A 23286-nucleotide genomic window follows, 5' to 3' on the forward strand; every position below is an offset into this window, starting at 1 on the left:
GGCCTCAAGCCATCCTACCACATTGACCTCCCAAAGCGCTGATAACAGGCATGAGTCACCCAGACACTTGGGCCAGAGCGGCAGGCACTGCACAGAGCTGTGCCCAGGGATCGGGAGGAGGGGACAGTTGAGACATCCTGAGGTCAGTTCTGCCAAGGCAGGAAGGTCCCCTGGTTTTCAAGGTTCATGTACAGGACAGGATGTGGCAGGCCAAGGATACCACCCCTGTTCCCCTCCTCACTTGGATGTGGTCAGCAGAGAAGTGGGACCGGGTGAGGTTTGGGCCACTTTTGCCTGGTCTCCATCCTCTTTCTCTGACTTTGTGACATTCAGTACAGGAGGAAGACAAGAGAGAACTGGGTGCTAGCTTGGGTCCACTCACGGTGTCCTAAGCAAAGCCCCCTGGCTGATTAAAAAAAAAAAAAGCCACGCACGGTGGCTCCTCATATCTCCTGTGTCTGCAGTGGGTAAATGGGGTCGATGCACTAGAGCATTAGGGATCTACCTCCCCTTCAACGCTGATATCAGCAGCCTGTTCCAGGTGGGTCCCTTGTCCTCCAGCCTCCACATCACTATTGCCATCAACAACATGCTCACCCCCACCACCCTGCCACCAGGGACCATCTGCTATATGACTAACACCTCCACATGGGTACCATCCTGCCTCCACTGCATGCACCCGCCTTCCTCCCCCACCCCGAGGTCTTCCTGCTAGGGACAGGGTGGCTTTCGTAGAGTGGAGGCCCTGGATCTGGGGAGGCCAGGGTGGCATGTGAGCTGAAGTCAAAGGACCCAGGGCAAGGGCCCAGCGAACCACAGTCCTCCCACCCTAGGTATCCCAAGGGTTGCTTTGTCCAGAATGCAGACTTTGACTTCTTCAACTACGTGGGACTGCAGCGGTCTGTGCTTCTGTACACGACACCCACCACCTACATCGATGACATCACTGTCACCACCAGTGTGGAGCACATCAGTGGTGAGGGCTTCTGGTAAGATCCTCTCTCCATGGGGCCCAGAGTTACTGTTTGTTCCCTGTTTGGAAAGTTCTCCCAGGAAAAAGGTTCTCCCAGTATCTGTAAACCCTTACAGGTTCCCATCCACCTACAAAGCTAAAATCCAGGCTTTCTGAATGGACACGGGCTCCTGAAATCACCCGTGTGGTTGACCTCACTTGGAGGAGTCTGGCCTAATGTCACACAGCTCAGGGTGGCAGTCTGTCCCTTCCCCCATGGTGCTGCTCTCACTCCACCTTCCCTTGCTACACATCATGCTCAAGAAACAGTCAGCTTCTGTGGGCTGGGCACGGTGGTCACGTCTGTCATCCCAGCTCTTTGCAAGGTGGGATGGATGTCTTGAGGCCAGGAGTTCGAAACCAGCCTGAGCAACATAGTGAGACCATTACCACAAAAAATTAAAAAATTAGCCAGGCAGGGTGATGCGTGCCGGTAGTCTCAGCTGCTGAGGCAGGAGAATCACTTGAGCCTGGGAGGTCAGAGGTGTAGTGAGCTATGACCGTGCCACAGCACTCCGGTCTGGGCAACAGAGGAAGACCCTGTGTTTTTTTTTTTTTTTTTTTTTTTTTCCGAGACGGAGTCTCGTTCTGTTGACCAGGCTGGAGGGCAGTGGTATAATTTCGGCTCACTGCAACCTCCGTCTCCTGGGTTCAAAGGATTCTCCTGCCTCAGCCTCCTGAGTAGCTGGGATTATAGGCACCTGCCACCATGCCCAGTTAATTTTTATATTCTTTTAGTAGAGACGGAGTTTCACCATGTTAGCCTGGCTGGACTTGAACTCCTGACCTGAGGTGATGCACCTGCCTCAGCCTCCCAGAGTGTAAGGAGTTTTAAATTTTTTTTTCTTTTTTAAATTTATATCTTTTTCTTTTTCTGAGATGAGGCCTTGCACTGTCGCCCATGCTGGAGTGCAGTGGTGAGATTATTGACAGCTGTTTTGGGGGCCACAGTTCCAAGTTTAAAAGAGTTTAGGCTCAATACGGTGGTTAATGCTTGTCATCCCAGCACTTTGGTAGGCCAAGGTAGACAGATCGCTTGAGCTCAAAAGTTCAAGACCCGTTTGGGCAACATAGTGAGACCCTGTCTCAAAAAAATAAAATAAATAAATAAGAATTTAAACAAGAATCACACAGCAAAGGTGATGCAGCATAGAGCAATTTATTGCAAAGAACAAAGCTATATTGGAAGTTAAGTGCAGAATACCCTGGGCACAGTGGCTCGTGCCTCTAATCCCAGCATTTTTGGAGGCTGAGGTGGGTGAATCACTTGAGCTTAGGAGTTCAAATCAGCCTGGCCGACATTAGCTTGGTGTGGTGGCATAATACCAGCTACTTGGGTGGTTGAGATGGGAGAATTGCTTGAACCCGGGAGGTGGAGGTTGCAGTGAGCTGAGATTGCAACTCTGCACTCCAGCCTGGGTGACAGAGCGAGACCCCTTTCAAAAAAAACAGTGAAGTGCAAAATACACAGTTGACCCTGAGAGAGAATTCAGGGCAGGCTGCTCGTAACAGTGAGACAGCGCTGATTCTTCCTGGGGAAACTCCTTTTCTGGGAGTCTTCCATGATGAATTCCTAAGGAGCTGGGAAGAAGTGTTGCTCTAAGCACATTCTGGGTCGTCCTCTTGGTGCACATGCACAGTAGCTGTACTTGCTTGTTCACATGTCACATGTCTCAGTGCCGTGGTTGGCACAGCCAAAGGACATGGTCACTTCCTTGACTACCTGCTTCAAGATTGTAGCTCACTGCAGCCCCGAACTCCTGGGCTCAAGCAATCCTCCCACCTCAGCCTCTGCAAGTGTTGACATTAGAGGTGTGACCACTGCGCCTGGCGAAAAAAGTCCTTTCTTTTTTTAATTAAAAAAAAAGCACTAGACGCGGTGGCTTATTCCTGTAATCCCAGCACTTTGGGAGGCCGAGGTGGGTGGATCACCTGAGGTCAGGTTTTGGAGACCAGCCTGGCCAACATGGAAAAACCCCATCTCCATTAAAAATAGAAAAATTTCCCGGGCATGGTGGTGTACGCCTATAATCCCAGGTACTCAGGAGGCTGAGGCAGGAGAATCACCTGAACCCTGGAGGTGAATGTTGCAGTCAGCCGAGATCACGTCACTGCACTCTAGCCTGGTTGACAGAGTGAGACTTTGTCTCAAAAAAAAAAAAAAATACTAAATTAAAAAAAAGCAACAGAAATAAATGGCTGCCTGGGAATGGTGGCTGTGAGGCACTTCTGTCTGTGTGGCCCAGGTCATGTCCCTCCCTCAGCCCTGGTTTCTCTTGCCTCCTGCAGGGCTGGTGAATGACCAGATCTCCATTAGGTACAGTACCAGTTCAAGTTGGAAGTGCATCTTTTGGATGCAGAAAACAAAATCGTGGCCAACGGAGCTGGGACCCAGGGCCAGCTGAAAGTGCTGGGTGCAGGCAGGAGCCTCTGGTGGCTGTACCTGATGCATGAATGCCTCACCTATCTGTACTAATTGGAAGTAATGGTGGTTTGGGACTTGCTTAAGGGAGATCTTTTGCCCTCATCTGGTGGCCCTGGCTTCAGCAGGAGCCCAGGAGAGGTGAACGGCAGGTGTGGTCTTCTAAGCTTTCTGATGTTTGGGAGGCCCAGTTTTTCTTTTCTTTTTTTTTTTTTTTTTTTTTTTTTGAGATGGTCTCACTCTGTCACCCAGGCTGGAGTGGAATGTGCTGAATACAGCTCATTACAGCCTTGAGCTCCCAGGTTGTGGCAATCCACCTACCTTGGCCTCCTGAGTAGCTGGAACTACAGGCACATGCCACCATGACTGGCTAATGAAAAAAATTTTTTTGTAGGTTGGGCATGGTGGCTCATGCTTACATTCCTTTGGGAGGCAGAGGCAGGTGGTTCACTTGAAGCCAGGAGTTTGAGACCAGCCTGGCCAACATGGTGAAACCCCATCTCTACTAAAAATATGAAAATTTGCTGGGCATGGTGGTGCACGCCTATAATCCCAGTTACAGGGGCAGCTGACGCAGGAGAATTGCTTGAAGTTAGAGGGGAGAGGGTGCAGTGAGTTGAGATCATGCCACTGCACTCCAGCCTGGGGCACAGACTGAGACTGTCTCAAAAACAAAAAAAAAAATTGTTATAGAGATGGAGTCTCCCTCTGTCACCAGGCTGGTCTTAAACTCCTGGACTCAAGTGATCCCCCTGCCTTAGCCTCCCAAAGTGTGGGGACTCCAGGCATGAGTCACCTCATCTGGTCAAGGGGAAGGCCCGGTTTTGAAGGGCAGGTCCCAGGGTCAGCCAGGGAAGGGCAGAGCCTCTGCTGCATCTCTGCTTGCAAGCCCGAGTCATCTGCTGGGTGCACAGGGGCCCTTCACACCAGAGGGCAGTCCAGGTGGGGCTCAGGCTGTCAGGGTGCTCACTCCTGGTGCTTTGGCTGTTGTAGGTACAGCTCAGTGCACAGACGTCACTGGGACCTGTGTCTGACTTCTACACATTCCTAGTGGGGATCTGCACTGTGGCTGTCACTGAGAGCCAATTCCTCATCAATGGGAAACCTTTGTATTTTCACGGCTTCAACAAGCACGAGGATGCGGATGTACACTGGCGCTCCTAGGTCCTCATGGGGTCTGCTTCTGGTCACCTTTCACTTTCGCCTTCCCTGTGTCCCACAGTTTAGGGCAATGAGGCAAATGGCTCCAAACTGCCTTGTGGTGGAGCTGGTGCTTGGGCTGGAGAGGGGGCTCGTGGGGTGGCTCTCCAGGGTCCTAGCTCTTGGAGGAAGTGCAGCTTTGACAGGGAAAGGGTCACGCGGCTCTGCTGTCTCCTAGATCCGAGGGAAGGGCTTCAGTGGGCTGCTGCTGGTGAAGGACTTCAACCTGCTTTGCTGGATTGGTGCCAACTCCTTCCACACCAGCCACTACTCCTACGTGGAGGAAGTGCTGCCGATGTGTGACTGTTATGGGACTGTGGTCATTGATGAGTGTCCTACTGTGGGCCTAGTGCTGCCGTGAGTTTCCGCTGTGCACCTGCTCTGCCTGTGCAGCCCACGGGCCGGGCCTCACTGTGACCCTCTGTCCCTTCCCTCCTGGCCTGCAAGCAGCTTTTCAACAACATGTATCTGCATGAACACACGCGGGTGATGGAGGAACTGGTGCGCAGGGACAAGAACCACCCCACCATCATGATGTGGCCTGTGGGTGAGTCTGCATCCTACTTGGAATCTGCTGGCTAGTACTTCAAGTGAGTGTCCCCTGCCTGCCCTGGGCTAGATTGGGAAGGAGACCCTGGCAGATGGCAGGCTGGGGTGGGCGTGTGTAGTTTGAGACCGGCCTCCCATCCCAGCCAATGGGAGGGCCCTCCGTACCCGGACAGTTCAGGGGACCAAATGTCTACCCACCCAAATTGTGCTTTTCTTTTCCTTTCTTTTTCTTTCTTTTTCTAAATTTTTTTGGAGAGGGAGTCTCGCTGTATGTCCAGGCTGGAGTGTGGTGGCGCGATTTCAGTGCACTACAACCTCTGCCTCCTGGGTTCAAGTGATTCTCCTGCCTCAGACTTCTGAGTAGCTGGAATTATAGGCACACATGAGCCACTGCAGCTGGCTTTTTTTTTTTTTTTTTTTCCGAAATGGGGTCTCAGTCTGGTTGCCCAGGCTGGAGTGTAGTGGTGTGAGCTCGGCTCAATGCAGCCTCGACTTCCCAGGCAGGTGATCCTCCTGTCTCAGCCTCCCAAGGAGCTGTGATTATAGATGTGTGCCACCATGCCCAGCTAATTGTTGCTTTTTTTTTTTTTTTGAAATGGAGTCTCACTCTGTTGTCCAGGCTGGAGAGCAGTAGCATGATCTCGGTTCACTGCAACCTCTGCTTCCCGGGTTCAAGCGAGTCACCAGCTTCAGCTTCCTGTGTAGCTGGGATTACAGGCACGTGCCACCACAGCCAGCTAACTTTTGCATTTTTTAGTAGAGATAATGTTTTGCCATGTTGGCCAGGCTGGTCTTGGACTCCTGATCTCAGGTGATGTGCCTGCCTCAGCCTCCCAAAGTGCTGGAATTACAGGCGTGAGCCACTGTGCCTGGCTAATTTTGGTATTTTTAGCAGAGATGGGGTTTCAGCATGTTAGCGAGGCTGTCCTTGAACTCCTGGCCTTATGTGATCTGCCTACCTCAGCCTCCCAAATTACCGGGATTACAGGTATGAGTGACTGCACCCAGCCCCCTTTTCTTCCTTACAATTGTGCAGTTCTCACCCAGTGTTCAGAGGTAGATTTTTCACTTGTGGTAAAGACAGAAGAGGTTGTAGAAATGCTCCTTGAGGCAGACGCCACACCCCAGGTCCATGGAGTGGTTTGGGCTGAGCCAAGTCTGCAGTAGGCAGAAGGGTGTGAGAAGTCATCTCACCCTGGGCAAAGGACAGTTCAGAGCTGGGGGTACAGTGGTGTGCTCAGCAGGAATGGGTGGAGAGGCCAGCACTTTGTTGCAAAGGTGCAGAGCACAGGCTTCCAGGAGCAGGTGACTGACAGGCTTCTTTGGGAGGAGGCCAGAGGAGATGCCTGTTTTCCCGGGGCAGGAATTGAAGGGAGCCACCCAGGCTGGAGTGGTTCAGCCAGGCTGTCACAAGGCTTTGAAGCTTCCCATCTGAGAGCCTGGTTATTGGAGAGTGTGGGTTTGGAACTTGAGGCTAGCGGGTTCTGTTCCGTCCTGTGCCAGCCACAGCCTTTGAATGGGTAGAATAATGATGGGGGGAGGGTGTAAAAGAAGAAATGAACCTAGGAAAGAGAAGAGGAAAAGAGGCTTCAACAACAGTCTAGGCTGGACACGGTGGCTCATTCCTGTAATCTCAGCACTTTGGGAGGCCAAGACGGGTGGATCACCTGAGGTCAGGAGTTCAAGACCAGCCTGCCCAACAGATAGTGAAACCCCATCTCTGCTGAAAATACAAAAATAAGCCAGGCGTGGTGCTGTGAACCTGTCATCCCAGCTACTCAGGAGGCTGAAGCAGGAGAATCACTTGAAACCAGGAGGCGGAGGTTGCAGTGAGCTGAGATCGTGCCACTGTACTCCAGTCTGGGCTACAGAGTGAGACTCTGTCTCTCCAAAAAGATAGTCTGTACTGTGGAGGATTCAGGTGGGTGCTGGGAGCTCTGACCATGGGTTCGTCCCTCTGTTGGGTTTTTCTTCCTTTCATCTCTCCTGGTTAACTCGACCTGGCATAAAGGCCGTTTCTACTAAGAGGCTGTCCCTGACTCTCCAGTCCAAGTTATGTTTACTGTCTCTAAGAGCCCAATTCCTGCCACCACTTGTCATTTCCATTTGCAACATTTCTTTCATTGTTTATTTTTCAGAGTTAGGGTCTTGCTCTGTTGCCCAGGATGGAGTACAGTAGTGCAATCATGGCTCATTGCTACCTCAACCTCCTGGGATTAAGCGATCCTCCCCCCTCAGCTTCCCTAATAGCTGGGACCACAGTTGTGTGCCGCCATGCCAGGCTAAGTTTAATTTTTTTTTTTTTTCCGTGTGACGAAGTCTCTTGCTCTGTTGCCCAGGCTGGAGAACAGTGGTGCGATCTCAAGTCACTGCAACCTCTACCTCCTGGGTTCAAGCAATTCTCTTGTCTCAGCTTCCTGAGTAGCTAGGATTACAGGCGGGCACTACCAGGCCCAGCTAGGGTTTTTTTTTGCATTTTTTGTAGAGATGGGGTTTCACCATGTTGGCCATTCTGGTCTCAAACTCTTGACCTCGTGATCCACCTGCCTCAGCCTCCCAAAGTGCTGGAATTAAAGTCATGAGCCACCATGCCCTGCTCTAATTTATACATTTGTTGTAGAAACAGGGTTTTGCTATGTTGCCCAGGCTGGTCTCGAACTCCTGGTCTCTAGTAAGCCTCTTGAAATGCTGGGATTCTAGGCGTAAGCCACCTTGCCTGGCACTTGCACCATTTCTCTGTGCATGTGTCTCCACTCCCACTGCCCAGGACCTGTGGACTTAGATTTGTGTCACTACAGAGCACCTCGCACCCAGCCCCATGCCTACCTCCCAGCCTGCACTCCCTGTTTGCTTGCTGCATTAATATCTCTTCCGAATCTGCATCCATCCACCTCCTGTGTTCAAGAGCTGTTTCAGGGAGTCAGTCTCATTTTTGGCAGTGGCCAACCCAGTGACCTTAGCTCTGTGTACCTGGAAGGGTGGCTGCTCCTCTAGGGGGATAGGATTCGGAGGTGGGGGGAGAGTGGTGTTAGAGAGCTCGGTCTAGGACTAGAGGATCATATGCCCTTACGTAAAATACATCTCAAGTTAGGGAAGAAAGCAGCGGCTCCATGCTTTGTGTTTTTTTCTTTGTTTTCTTTTGTTTGTTTGTTTTGAGACAGGGTCTTGCTCTGTGGTCCAGGCTGGAGTGTAATGGTGCGATCTTGGGTCACTGCAACCTCCATCTCCCGGGTTCAAGCACTTCTCGTGGCTCAGCCTCCTGAGCAGCTGGTGTTACAGACACGTGCAACCATGACTGGCTAATTTTTATATTTACAGTAGAGATGGGGTTTTGCCATGTTGGGCAGGCTGAAAGCTGCCTCAAGATTCTCTGTGACGGCTGGGCATGGTGGTTACATCTGTAATCCCAGCACTTTAGGAGGCCAAGGCAGGCAGATGCTTGGGGTCAGGAGTTCGAGATGAGCCCAGCCAAGTGGTGAAACCTTTCTACCAAAAATACAAAAATTTAGCTGGGTGTGGTGGTGCATACCTGTAATCCCAGCTGCTCAGGAGGCTGAGGCACAGAGGTAATTGATTGTGAGAGGCAGAGGTTGTGGTGAGCCGAAATTGTGCCACTACATTCTAGCTGGGGTGACAGAGTGAGACTCTGTCTCCAAAACAAAACCAAAATGATTTTCTGTGAGAATGACTGCATTGGCCCCTTGTATGGAAGCACTTCTCCACTGCAAGGTGAGGGGAAGCCCAGTGATGGGACTGCTGCCTGGAGAGGAGTCAGTTCCAGTGGCGGGGGCCCTGGGCTTTGGCTGAGGACTGTGTATTGGCAGCTGCTTTGCCTCTCACAGCCCTTCCAAGCTGTGCACGTCTTGAGTGTCAGAGCGGAGTCACAGGCCTGCCTCCTTTGGGCCTCTTTGTGACCATGTTTCCTGCCTGTGGAGCAGGGTAATTTCAGGGTCTAAATTGGTACACTTGGAAGTTCTTAGTCCCAAGAGGCACCTCTTCCTGTTGTGGGTGTTTTTTGTTTGTTTGTTTGTTTTTAAGAAATGGGGTCTTGCGATGTTGCACGTGATCCTCCTGCCTCACCCTCACAAAGCGCTGGGATTGCAGGTGTGAGCCACTGCACCAGGCCAGAAGTCAAAATTTTGGGAGTCCTGTCATTGGCTCCCCAGGCCCACGGGACAAAGCCCTAATCCCTGGTCAGGACACTCAGTGTCCTCTGCTCTCTCCTGGGTTTTCATCCTCTTCCCCTCACTCCCAGCCACTGATCTGTTTCCACTGCCCTCGTTTGCCCTCCTGCTCTTGCTTTAGCTGTTTCTTCTGCCTGAAATTCCCATGTTGGCACCATAACCACCTACTCAAAGATCCTTCCTTTTCTTTAGGGATAGGGCTGGCTGGGCACAGTGGCTCACACCTGTAATCCCAGCACTTGGGGAGGCCAAGATGGGAGGGTCACCTGAGGTTGGGAGTTCGAGACCATCCTGACCAGTATGGAGAAGCTGCATCTCTACTAAAAATACAAAATTTGCTGGGTGTGGTGGTGCATGCCTGCAATCCCAGCTACTTGGGAGGCTAAGGCAGGAGAATCGCTTGAACCCAGGAGGCAGAGGTTGCGGTGAGCCGACATCATGCGACTACTCCAGCCTGGGCAACAAGAGTGAAACTTCATCTGCAACAACAACAAAAAACTTTAGAGATAGGATCTTGCTATGTTACCCAGGGTGGTCTCGAACTCTTGGACTCAATTGATCTTCCTGCCTTGGCCTCCCAAAGTGCTGGGATTACAAGTGTGATCCACTGTGCTAGCCTTTTTTTTTTTTTTTTTTTTTGACAGGGTCTCGTTCTCTTGCCCAGGCTGGAGGGTAGTGGTTCCAGCATAGCTCACTGCAGACTTGAACTCCTGGGCTGAAGCAATTCCCCTGCCTCAGCCTCCTGAGTAGCTGGGACTACAGGCATCACCACCATGTGCAGCCTATTTTTAAAATTTTTTGTAGAGATGGAGTCTCGCTATCATGCTGGTCTTGCACTCCTGTCCTCAAGTGATTCTCGCGCCTTGGACTCCAAAGTACTGGGAATCCAGGCATGAGTCCCACGATGCGTGGCTGAAAAGATTCCTGTTCGGTGTCCAAGTATCCTCATAGTTGTGCCCTCTGTGGGAAGATTTACCTCAACTCCCCCAGGCTGAGGGAGCCCTTCCCGTGCTCTGGCCCTGTTGCAGCCTGAACCTGGCTCTCCCAGCATTCTCGCCAGGCACTGCTGTTATTTCTTTGGCTCTCTGTTTGATCAGACTGTAGGCTCCGGAGACAGAAGAAGTCCTATTTATTGTTGCTTCCTGGGTACTCTGCAATATCTGACATAGCATGCAGTAAATAATATGTATTGAGGGCATGAGTGCGAGATTAGAGCGACGTTTAATCACTCACTTTGTTCTCTTTTTTTTGTTTTGAGATGCAGTCTCACTGTCACCCAGGCTGTAGCCCAGTGGCGTGATCTCAGGGCTCCTCACCAAGGCTGAGATGGACCAGATGCTCCATGACCTAGACAAGGTATTTACTATGGCCCAAGCTAAGGAAGGAGACCACTACTACTCCTGCTGCCCTCCTCCCCCTACCTTGCCTGGTTCACAAGACAGGAGTAAAGAGAGAAACAAAAGTAAGATAAATAGCCAGACAACCTTGGCACCACCACCCGGCCCTAGGAGTTAAACAAAGTAATAATAATAACATCAACCCCTGGCCTAAACTACTTGTGTTATCTGTAAATTCCAGACACTGTATGAAAAAAGCATTGTAAAACTTTTTGTTCTGTTAGCTGATGCATGTAGCCCCCAGTCACGTTTCCCACGCTTGCTCAATTTATCACGGCCCTTTCACGTGGACCCCTTAAAGTTGTAAGCCTTTAAAAAGGCCAAGTATTTCTTTCTGGGGGAGCTCGGCTCTTAAGACGCGAGTCTGCTGATGCTCCCGGCCGAATAAAAAACCTCTTCCTTCTTTAATCCAGTATCTGAGGAGTTTGGTCTGTGGCTCGTCCTGCTACAAAGCCACCCAAGGCCCCCTCCCTGTGGCCACAGGCTTCCACCAAGTCCCTGAGCAAATAGTGCAGTGTTGCCAGTCTGTGGTTTCATGTTGAACTCAGTATATTCTCACGTGCTGTTTAGCTGTGTGCCTTGTTGACCACCTCTCTCCATCCTTTAATGACCCCTGTGGCCCACATGGCTCATGGGTAAAGGTGCACTGGGCCCCAGATGCCCCCTCCCAGGATACGCTTCCAGGATTCAGCTCCTGGACAGGAACTATTCCTGTCCAGGGGTGGGACCAGGGATAGGGTGGGACCAGGGCTGGGGCTCTCCCTGCCCAGGGATAGGGTGGGACCAGGGATAGGGTGGGACCAGGGCTGGGGCTCTCTTAGCTGCTGATGCCTGCTCACCTGACCCCTGGCATTGTTGCTACCTGCTATAGGTGGCTGAGGAGTGGGCCCAGGGCACCTTCAAACTCAATCGCAATGATGAGGACATCCACACAGCCAATGAGCGCCACCTGAAGGTACGACCCCTGAAACCCCACCGCTTTCCTGGCCTCCCCTCTCCACCTTGCCCAGGGCCATCATTCTGTTTACTTCCCCACTGGCAGACAGCTGGCAAGACCTCAGGACATGGGCCAGGCACGGAGGCTTATGCCTATAATCCTAGCACTTTGAGAGGCTGAGGTGGGAGGATCACTTGAACCCAGGAGATGGAGGTTACATTGAGCAGAGATCCCATTGCACTCTAGCCGGTGTAACAGAGCAAGACTCCGTCTAAAAAAAAAAAAAGCAAAAAAGCCGTGTTTCTCGAAGCTTGTACCCCAACTAGCAGCACCAGCATCACCACAGAACTCCTGAGAAATGTGAGGTGAGGCCCCACTTTAGATGGCTGAATCAGAGATTCTGGGGGTGGTCCCCAGCAATTTGTATTTATTTTATTATTATTTTTTATCTTTGAGATGGAGTTTTGCTCTTGTTGCCCAGGCTGGAGTGCAGCAGTGCTATCTCAGCTCACCGCAAACTCCAACTCTCGGGTTCAAGTAATTCTCCTGTCTCAGCCTCCCGAGTAGCTGGGATTACAGGTATGCGCCACCACACCTGGCTGATTTTGCATTTTTAGTAGAGATGGGGTTTCACCACATTGGTCAGGATGGTCTCAAACTCCTGACCTCAGGTGATCCACTCGCCTCAGGCCTCCCAAAGTGCTGGGATTACAGGTGTGAGCCCCCGTGGCTGTCCAGCAATTTGTATTTTTAATAAATTCTCCAGTCGCTAGGCCTGGTGGCTCATGCCTGTAATCACAGCACTTTGAGAGGCTGATGCAGCTGAGGTAGGAGCATTGCTTGAACTCAGGAGTTCAAAACAAGCCTGAGCAACATAGCAAGACCCTGTCTCTAACATTAAAAAAATTAAATTAGTAGTCATGATGGTTTGTACCTGTGGTCTCAGGAGACTGATGTGGGAGGATCCCTTGAGCCCAGGAGGTCAAGGATGCAGAGAGCCATGATTGAACCATTGCACTCCCATCTGGGTGACACAGCAAGACCTTGTCTCAAAAAAGCCCAAATCCACAACAACAAATTAGCAGGGCACAGTGGTGTGCGTGCCTTTATTCCCAGCTATTCAGGAGGTGGAGGCTGAAAGATCCCTTGAGTTCAGGCTGCAGTGAGCTATGATGGCTGCTGCACTCCAGTCTGGGCAACAGAGCAAGACCCTGTCTCCTAAAACAGAAAAGTAATCTCCAGGAACATCTGATGCATGCTAAAGATAAGGACTATTTGAAAACATAAAGGCCAGTAAAACCTACAGGCCAATAAGCGTTAGTAGCACACGTAAATGTTATCAATAATTATGAGAAGATGGTTCAAGCTGAGAGTGAGACAGAACCGAATGGGTAAGAGAGGATCTGCCCAAGGCACTGACATCCTGACAAGAGGGACAGGTCCTGGGTCTAACAGCATTAGACGCCAGGGTGCCCAGGGCCCACCACTTGTCTACCTACACCCTCAGGTTCACTGAGAGAATGTGGGACAGGCCCTCACCCCGACATGCTGGCCACTGACTTCTACTACCTTGTCCTCAAAGGGGTGTGTAGCAGCCAGGAGGAGGGTGAGAAGATGGGGTGCCCCTCAGAGGGTGGGGAAGCTCAGGAAGGGGTGCAGGCAGCCTGGCCTGTGGCTCACGTGTGTAATTCCAGCATTTTGGGAGGCCTAGGTGGGTGAGTCACTTGAGGCCAGCCTGGTCAACATGGTGAAACCCTGTATTTACTAAAAATACAACAATTAGCTGGGTGTGGTGGCACAGTCCTATGATCCCAGCTACTCAGGAGGCTGAGGCAGGAGAATCGCTTGAAGCTGGGAGGTAGGTGGAGGTTGCAGTGAGGTGAGATTGTGCCACTGCACTCCAGCCTGGGCGATAGAGCAAGACTTTGTATCAAAAAAAAAAAAAAAAAAAAAAAAAGGAAGCGGCACAGGCAATGGAGGTAGATAAGGGCATGGAGGAAGCTGCCTCAGCGCCACCTCCTAGGAGGTGAGCCTAGGTGTCTGGAGGTCAGGGTTGCCCGGTGTTCTGGCCCACGTCTTCCTCTTTTCCCAGCCCTCTGTTCTCAGGCGATGTGTGGAGTATGGGCACAGTGTGGAGCAGTAAGGTGCCCTGGGCAGCTGTGTGTGCTCCAGGTTCAACGGGCAGATCTGCCAGGTGTGGGCGCTACTGCAGGCACAGCAGGCTTAGGTCCTCCCGGGCCTGCCCCCAAATAAAGTGGGTGCAAGAGGAGGCTGTTGTGTATTTCCTGCCCTAGCCTGGCTCCTTCCTTGCTAGGCTTTCCAGGGCTGGCCAGTGGGACGGTCAGGGACTGGAGAGGCAGGGCAGGGTGGCCTGTAATCATAGCACTTTGGAAGGGCAAGGCGCGAGGATGCTTGAGGCCAGCAGTTTGAGACCAACCTAGGCAACACAGGGAGACCTCTGTGTTATTACCTCTACCCAATAATAAAAAAGTAATTAGCCCAGCATGGTGGTGGATGCCCATAAGTCCCAGCTACTTGTAAGGCTGAAGTGAGAGGATCAGTTGCGCCCAGGAGTGGAGGCTGCAGTGAGCTATGATCACACCACTGCATTTCAGCCTGGAAAACAGAGTGAGACCCTGTCTCAAAAAAAAAAAAAAAAAAAAAAAAAAAAAGAAAAAGAAAAAAACTTAAAAAACTATGGAATCAGAGAAAACTGGGCAAGGGCAGTAAGGGTGATAGATGGGAAAGGAAGAGATGTCTCCCATCACAACCTCTGCCCTGTTCAGGTCCCATTACTTTCAAACAGGGTATCACAGTGACCTCCTATGCCAGGAGTGGTGGCTCACACCTGTAATCCTAGCACTTTTGGAGGCCTGGGCAACATAGCAAGACCCCAGCTAACACATTAATAAAAAGAAAAACAGCCAAGTGGGCATGGTGGTTCACACCTGTAACCCAGCACTGTAGGAGGCTGAGGCTTGTGGATCACTTGAGGTCCGGAGTTGGAGACCAGCCTGGCCAACATGGTGAAACCCTGTCTCTACTGAAAATACAAAAATTAGCTGGGCGTGCTGGCAGGAGTCTGTAATCACAGCAACTGGGGAGACTGAGGCAGAATTGCTTGAACCCAGGAGGTGAAGGTTGCAGTGAGCTGAGATCCCGCCATTGCACTCCAGCTTGGGTGAAAAGAGCAATCCCCTGTCTTAAAAAAATAAAATGAAGAAAAAAGGAGGAGGAGGAGTAAGAGGAAGAAGAAACAGCCAGACTCGGTGGCTCACTCCTGTAAACAAGGAGGCAAAGGAGGAGGAGGAGGGAGGAGGAGAGGGTGGAGGAGCAGCAGCAGCAGCAGCCAGGGGTGGTGGCTCACGCCTGTACAAAAGGAGGAGGAGGAAACAGCCAGGTGTGGTGGCTTATGCCTATGAAGGAGGAAGGGGAAACAGCCAGGCATGGTGGCTCATGCCTGTAAAAACGGAGGAGGAAACGGGTGGTGGCTCATGCCTGTAAAAGAGGAGGAGAAGGAAGTGGAGGTGGACGTGGAGGGGGAGAAAAGAGCCAGGCGTGGTGGCTTACACCTGTAAAAGAAGAGGAGGAGGAGAAGGAGGAGAAAACAGCCAGGTGTGCTGTCTCATGCCTGTAAAAGAGAAGAAAGAGGATGACGAGTAGGAGGAGGAGGAAAAGGAAAGAGGCGTGGTAGCTCATGCCTGTAAAACAGGAGGAGGAGGAGGAAAAGGAAACAGGTGTGGTGGCTCACGCCTGTACAACAGGAGGAGGAGGAGGAGGAAAAGGAAACAGGTGTACTGGATCACGCCTGTAAAAGAGGAGGAGGAGGAGGAAACAGCCAGGCGTGGTGGCTCATGCCTGTAGAGGAGGAGGAGGAGAAAACAGGTGCAGTGGCTCATGCCTGTGAAAGAGGAGGAGGAGGAAACATCCAGGCCAGGTGGCTCATGCCTATGAAGGAGGAAGAGGAGGAAACAGCCAGGCGGGGTGGTGGCTCATGCCTCTCAAAGAGAAGGAGGAGGAGGACGAACCAGCCAGGCATGGTGGCTCACACCTGTAAAAGATGAGGAAGAGGAGGAGCAAAAGAAAGCAGGCATGGTGGCTCATGCCTGTAAAAGAGGAGGAGAGGGAGGAAACATCCAGGCGTGGTGGCTCATGCCTATGAAGGAGAAGGAGGAGGAGGAAACAGGTGTGGTGGCTCACTCCTGTAAAGGAGGAGGAGGAGAAGGAGAAGGAGGAGGAGGAGGAGGAGGAGGAGGAGGAAATATCCAGGTGTGGTGGCTCATGTCTGTAAAAGACAAGGAAGAGGAGGAGGAAACAGCCAGGCGTGGTGGTTCATGCCTATGAAGGAGGAGGAGGAAAGATCCCAGTGTGGTGCCTCACACCTGTAAAAGAGGAGGAGGGGGAGGAGGAAAGAGCCAGGCGAGGTGGCTCATGCCTATGAAGGAGGAGGAGGAGGAAACAGCCAGGTGTGGCGGCTCATGCCTGCAAAGGAGGAGTTGGAAGAGAAGAAGGAAAAGGAAACAGCCAGGTGCGATGGCTCAAACCTGTAAAGGAGGAGAAGGAGGAAACAGGCACAGTGGCTCATGCGTGTAAAAGAGGAGGAGAAGGAGGAAGGAAACAGCCAGGTGTGGCGGCTCACATCTCTCAAAGAGGAGGAGGAAACAGCCAGGCGTGGTGGCTCATGCCTGCAAAGGAGGAGTTGGAAGAGAAGAAGGAAAAGGAAACAGCCAGGTGCGATGGCTCAAACCTGTAAAGGAGGAGAAGGAGGAAACAGGCACAGTGGCTCATGCGTGTAAAAGAGGAGGAGAAGGAGGAGGAAACAGCCAGGCACAATGGCTCACGCCTGTAGAAGAGGAGGAGGAGGAGGAGGAGGAGGAGGAGGAGGAGGAGGAGGAGAAAATAACAACGAGTTGTGGCTGATGACTGTAAAAGATGGGGAAGGAGGAGAAAACAGGCTGACAAGGTGGCTCAGGCCTGTAGAGGAGGAGGAGGAAGAAACCGCCAGGCATGGTGGTTCACATCTGTAAGGGAGAATGAGGAGGAGAAAGAAATAGTCAGGCGGTGGCTCCAGCCTTTAAATGAGGAGGGGGAGGAGGAGGAGGAGGCGGAGGCAAACAAAGAACCAGGCGAGGTGGCTCACACCTGTGGAGGAAGAGGAGGAGGAGGAGGAGGAGGAGGAGGAGGAGGAGGAGGAGGAGGAGGAGGAGGAGGAGGAGGAGGAGGAGGAGGAGGAGGAGGAGGAGGAGGAGGAGGAAATAGCCAGTCTTGATGGCTCCTGCCTGTAAAGGAGGAGGAGGAAGAGGAATAAACAGCCAGGCACGCTGGCTCCTGCCTTTAAACGAGGAGGAGGAGGGAAAAGCTGTCAGCTGTACCACATTTTGGAGGGCGGCATCCCAGATCTGCGGAGTGTTAGCTTCAGGCTGATACGTTCACTGAGCCTTTCAGGGCTGACCCATCTTCCTACCAGGCTGCCCACTTCTTTTTTCTTTTTCTTTTTATTCTTTGGAGACAGAGTCTCCCTCTGTAGCCCAGGCTGGAGTGCAGTGGCACGATCTCAGCTCACTGCAACCTCTGCCTCCTGGGTTCAAGTGGTTCTCCTCTCTCAGACTCCTGAGTAGCTGGGACTACAGGTGCGTGCCACCATGCCCAGCTAATTTTTTTTTGTATTTTTACTAGAGATGGGGTTTCACCATATTGACCAGGCTGGTCTCAAACTCCTGACCTTGTGATCTGCCTGCCTCGGCCTCCCAAAGTGCTGGGATTACAGGCGTGACCCACTGCGCCCAGCCTTAATTTTATATTTTGTAGAGATGGGGGTTCCTTAATTTTATTTTTTGTAGAGATGGGGGTCCCTTAATTTTATTTTTTGTAGAGATGGGGGTCTCACTACATTTCCCAGGTTGATCTCAAATTCCTGTCCTCAAGTGATCTTCCCTCGTTGGCCTCCCAAAATACTGAGATTACAAGTGTGAGCCACTATGCCCGGCCTTAATTTTTGTATTTTGGTATTTAGTATTTTTGTATTTTTAGTAGAGACAGGGTTTTGCCATGGTCTCAAACTCCTGGACTCCAGCAATCTGCCCACCTTGGCCTCCCAAAGTGCTGGTGTTACAGGCGTGAGCCACTGTGCCTGGCCAAATAAAGGGGAATCTTGAGTCTCTTTGTATTAGTCCTTTCTTCATTGTACTCAAAGAATGCGTGAAACTGGGTAATTAATAAAGAAAAGAGATGTATTTGCTCACAGTTCTGCAGGCTGTACAGGAAGCATAGTATTGGCTATTTGTTTCTGGTGAGGCCTCAGGAAGCTTCCAATCATAGCAGAAGGTATAAACCAAAATATATGTGAGACAAGTCTTGATCAATTTAGACAATTTATTTTGGGCTGGGTGCCATGGCTGATGCCTGTAATCCCAGCACTGGGAGGTTGTGGCAGGTAGATCACTTGAGGCCAGGAGTCTGAGACTGACCTGGCCAATGAAGTGAAACCATGTCTCTACAAAAAATAAAAAAAATAGCTGTCATCCCAGCTACTCAGGAGGCTGAGGCAAGAGAACTGCTTGATCGTGGGAGGCGAGATTGCAATGAGGCAAGATCACACCACTGTACTCCAGTCTGGGCAAGAGAGTGAGATTCCCTCTTACAAAAAAAAAAAAAAAAAAAAAAGTTTATTTTGCCAACATTAAGGATGCAGGTCTGTGTCTTTCTCCAAAGATTATTTTGAGGGGTTCAATATTTAAAAGAGAAAGGATGGATAACTGGGAAAGAGGACGACATTTTAAAAAGATGTGAGTAGATAAGAGACAAACGGTTGTATTCTTTTGAGTCTGATCAGGCTTTCTTTATTTCTTTCTTTCTTTCTTTCTTTTTTTTTTTTTTGAGGCAGAGTTTTGCTCTTATTGCCCAGGTTGGAGTGCAATGGCACCATTTTGGCTTACTGCAACCTCAAACTCCTGGGTTCCAGTGATTTTCTCGCCTCCACCTCCCAAGTAGCTGGGATCACAGGCGACCGCCACCACACCTAGCTAATTTTTGTACTTTTAGTAGAGATGGGGTTTCACCATCTTGGCCAGGCTGGTCTTGAACTCCCAAGCTCAGGTGATCCACTCGCCTCAGCCTTCCAAAGTGATGGGATTACAGGCATGAGCCACCACGCCTGGCTTTAATCAGACTTTCACCAAATACACAATGTACATCTAGGGGAAGGATAGAGGAATAGTCACTTAGGTCATTTCTTTTTTCTTTTTTTGGACAGAGTTTTGCTCCTGTTGCCCCGGCTGGAGTGCAATGGTGCAACCTCGGCTCACTGCAAACCTCTGCCAACCCCAAGTTTCAAGCGATACTCCTGCCGCAGCCTCCCGAGTAGCTGTGATTACAGGTGCCTGCCACCACACCTGGCTAATTTTTGTATTTTTGGTAGAAACAGGGTTTCACTGGGTGTGGTGGCCCTTGCCTGTATCCTAGCACTCAGGAGGCTGAGGCAGGCAGATCAGCTGAAGTTAGGAGTTCAAGACCAGTCTGGCCAATATGGCAAAACCCTGTCTCTACTAAAAATACAACAATTAGCCAGGCAGTAGTGGCGTGTGCCTATAATCCCAGCTACTCTGGAGGCTGAGGCAGGAGAATTGCTTGAACTTGGAAGGCAGAGGTTGCAATGTATAGAGATTACACCACTGCACCGCAGCCTGGGTGACAGAGCAAGACTCCGTCAAAAAAAAAAAAAAAAAAAAAAAAAATTGAAACGGGGTTTTACCATGCTGGGCAGGCCAGTCCTGTACTCCTGACCTGATATGATCCACCCGCCTCGGCCTCCCAAAGTGCGGGGATTTCAGGCATGAGCTACTGCCCCCGGCCGTCACTTATGCCTTTGTCTAGCTCAGGGAATCTGCATTTATCCATCAGAGGAACCAGTCAAATATGTGTTTGTCTCAGGTAAGCAGAGGGATGACTTAGAGTTCAGTAAAGTTCTTGGTGCTCACAAGGAATTTCCTAGCAGGCAAATTGGGTGGGAGGTATGTAGCTTTTTTTTTTTTTTTTTTTTTTTTTTTTTTAGACAGTGTAACTCTGTGGACCAGGCTGGAGTGCAGTGGCATAATCTCGGCTCACTGCAACCATGTCCTCCCAGGTTCAAGTGATTCTCCTGCTTCAGCCTCCTGAGTAGCTAGGATTACAGGCGTGCACCACCACGCCTGGTTAATTTTTTGTATTTTCAGTAGAGCCGAGTGTATCACCAGGTTGGCCAGCCTGGTCTCGAACTCCTGACTTCAGGTTATCGGCCCATCTCAGCCTCCCAAACTGCTGGAATTATATACGTGAGCCACTTCACTTGGCCTTTCTCCCTGTATTTTCATGTGCCTGCAAACACAAGAGGGGGTTCCTGGTCCCTTGGTTAGGGTCAGGACCCCAGAGGCCCAGGGTCAAGGCTATGCTTCCATTCCTAGGACGTGCATCCTTGCAAGAGGCTGCATCCAACAGGCATGGAAGAGGCCCCACTGTAGCCTGCTTGAATTCCTGCTGTGGAAAGCAAGAGGAGGTGCTTCCTGAAGAAATGGGAGGATGCCACCAGTCTCAGGGGTTCTGTCCTGGCCTGCAGCCCTGGATCATCCAGCCTGTGCTGGGGTGAGGAACCAACCTTGCCCTTCTTGGCTGGAGATGAGGGTGAGGGTCCCGCTTCCCCAAAGGCCTAGCCTGGGGTTTCAGCTGCAGGCCCCACTGGGCAGCACCAGGCCCATCCCTCCCCTCCAGGCCTGACACTCACCCACAGCAAAGATGGCACGGATCATCTCAGGTATCTGATGCCACCCATCTGCCAGGCTCCTCCCGCACGGCTCTTAGCCCTGCAGACAGTGACCAAGCCGTGGAGCGGAAAGTGTGACCTGGTGGACGGGGTGGCCTGCACAGCATTCGGGCTGCTGTTGTGTGGCTGCTTGCTGGCACTGCAAAGCAGGATGCTGTACCCCCAGGAGAGCCCGTCTCGGGAGTCCAAGGAGCTGGGTGGCCTCTGGAGCTTCTGCACAGACTTCGACACTGACACCAGGGCTTTAAGGAGCAGTGGTACCTGCGGCCGCTGCAGGAGGTAAGGACTCGGGTCAGGGCCAGGAGGTGCCCGGAATCCAGGCGGTAGGAGAGGGGCGCGCTGGCCCCCTGCAGGCTCCTTCCCCTGGGTGCCCGGAGCTAGGGGCCCTAAGGAGGTTAAAGGTCAATGGGCTTGGGATCAAGGGACTGGGGGATGGGGGACCCGGGAAACCGGGAAGGTCAGGCAGAGGAGGTGGGAGAGAAGAAGGACTCCTGCCAAGCCACCTCCTGAGGTGAAGGGTGAGCCCGGGCAGTGTCCTTTTTAATGTTTCATTTTAATTTTTTAAATGTTTTGAGACTGGTGTTGGCCCTGTCACCCAGGCTGAGCTGAGTGGCACAATCCTAACTTCTGAGCTCAAGTGATTCTCCCACCCCAGCCTTGCAAGTTAGCTGGGTCCACCACGCCTGCTTAATTAGAAAAAATACTTGGACAGGTGTGGTGGCTCAGTCCTGTAATCCCTGCACTTTGGGAGGCACAGGCGGGTGAATCACCTGAGGCAGGAGTTCGAGACCAGTCTGGCCAACATGGTGTGAAACACTGCCTCTACTAAAAATATAAAAATTGCCAGGTGTGGGTGGTCATGCCTGTAATCCCCGCTACTGGGGGCTGAGGCAGGAGGAGAATTGCTTGAACCTGGGAGGCGGAGGTTACAATGAGACAAGATCATGCCACTGCACTCCAGTCTGGGTGACAGAGTGAGACTCCATTAAAAAAAAAAACAAAAACCTGTTTTTTCTTTAAACATATAGGGTCTTACTGCGTTATCCAGGCTGGTCTTGAACTCCTGGCCTCAAGCCATCCTCCCACGTTGACCTCCCAAGCGCTGATTACAGGCATGAGCCACCCAGACACCCAGCGGAATGCGCTGCACAGAGCCGGGCCCAGGGATCGGGAGGAGGGGACAGTTTAGTCGTTCTGAGGTCAGCTCTGCTGAGACAGGAAGGTCCCTTGGTTTTCAAGGTTCAGATAGAGGACACGACATGACATCAGGCCAAGGACGCCACCCTTGTTCCCCTTCTGACTTGGATGCGGTCAGCAGAGAAATGGGACCAGGTGAGGTCTGGGCTGTGTTTGTCTCTTCTACATCCCCTTTTTCTGACTTTGCGGCATTCGGTACAGGAAGAAGAGGAGAGAACTGAATGCTAGTGTGCGCCCCACTCACAGTGTCCTAAGCAAAGCTCCCCCACCCCTCAACCAGCCTTCCTCCCAGTTACAGGCAGCGGGTCATCTGTCTCGGGGATAATGGGCCCCATCCACTCCTGAGGAGGAACTCCTGGCCCCACAGGCCCAGGTGCACAAACCACACTAACAGTTGACCTGTCCTCAGCAAGTTATCTATATGTTCTGCCAAGAGTTCCTGCTGTATGTCAGGACTTGCACTAGGCCTGGGAGGCCCAGCTGTGCAGCACACTGGCCCCAGATCTTTTTGGGGACCTAGGAGCTGAGCCCTGCCCCTCTCTCCGCAGTCAGGCCCCACCCTGGATGTGCTGGTTCCCTCCAGCTTCAACGACATTGGCCAGGACTGGTGCTTGCAGCATTTTGTTAGCTGGGTGTTGTATGAATGGGAGGTGATCCTGCTGGAGCAATGGACCCAGGACCTGCGCACAAGAGTGGTGCTGAGGATTGGCAGTGCCCACTTCTATGCCATCGTGGTCAGTACAACCAGGAGCAGGCAGGGTGGTTGGGTGGGCACAGCTACTGACCAGCATGGGACCCCAGCAGCCACCCACAGCCTGTCTTCTGGGGCGGGGGGGATGGTGGGTGTCCCTGCCCTGCCCTGGGGGCTGTGCCCTGTGTAGGGAGATAGGTGGCCTGATCTACCCCATTGAGATGCCATTCTTCCCATCTCCCTGGCAGGCCCCTGAGCCCCATGCTGCAGGTTATGTGAGGGAGTGCCTGATAGCAGGGCCCCTCCTCATGCCCTGACCTGCCACCCCCTCCCCGTATCTCCTGTGTCTGCAGTGGATGAATGGTGTCAACACGCTAGAGCATGAGGGGCTGACATCAGCAGCTTGGTCCAGGTGGGGCCCCTGTCCTCCTGCCTCCGCATCACTAATCACCATCGATAATATGCTCACCCCCAAGAAGGGGGGTCCCTGCCACCAGGGACCATCTGCTGCATGACCAACACCTCCGTGTGGGTACCATCCTGTCTCTACCGCACGCACACACCTTCCCATCCCACCCCGTGGTCTTCCTGCTAGGGTCAGGGTGGCCTTCGCAGGGTGGAGGCCCTGGATCTGGGGAGGCCAGGGAGGCATGTGAACTGAAGTAAAAGGACCCAGGGCAAGGGCGCAGCGAACTACAGTCCTCCCACCCTAGGTATCCCAAGGGTTGCTTTGTACAGAAAACAGACTTTGACTTCTTCAACTACAAGGGACTGCAACGGGCTGTGCTTCTGTACACAACACCCACCACCTACGTCGATGGTATCACCATCACCACCGGCATGGAGCAAGACAGTGGTGAGGGTTTCTGGTAGGATCCTCCCTCCGCGTGGTCCTGATTGTTC

The 23286-nt window shown here is 51.9% G+C and overlaps 2 pseudogenes; both read left to right on the top strand.

Annotated features, from left to right (window-relative positions):
- The first annotated feature begins 200 nt into the window (after positions 1–200).
- On the top strand, positions 201–5216 carry LOC104680569 (annotated as a pseudogene).
- Positions 5217–13246: 8030 nt separating this feature from the next.
- On the top strand, positions 13247–22843 carry LOC104680568 (annotated as a pseudogene).
- Positions 22844–23286: the final 443 nt, after the last annotated feature.

This window comes from Rhinopithecus roxellana, chromosome 6 (assembly GCF_007565055.1).
Source record: "Rhinopithecus roxellana isolate Shanxi Qingling chromosome 6, ASM756505v1, whole genome shotgun sequence".
In the NCBI taxonomy this organism is placed as follows: domain Eukaryota; kingdom Metazoa; phylum Chordata; class Mammalia; order Primates; family Cercopithecidae; genus Rhinopithecus; species Rhinopithecus roxellana.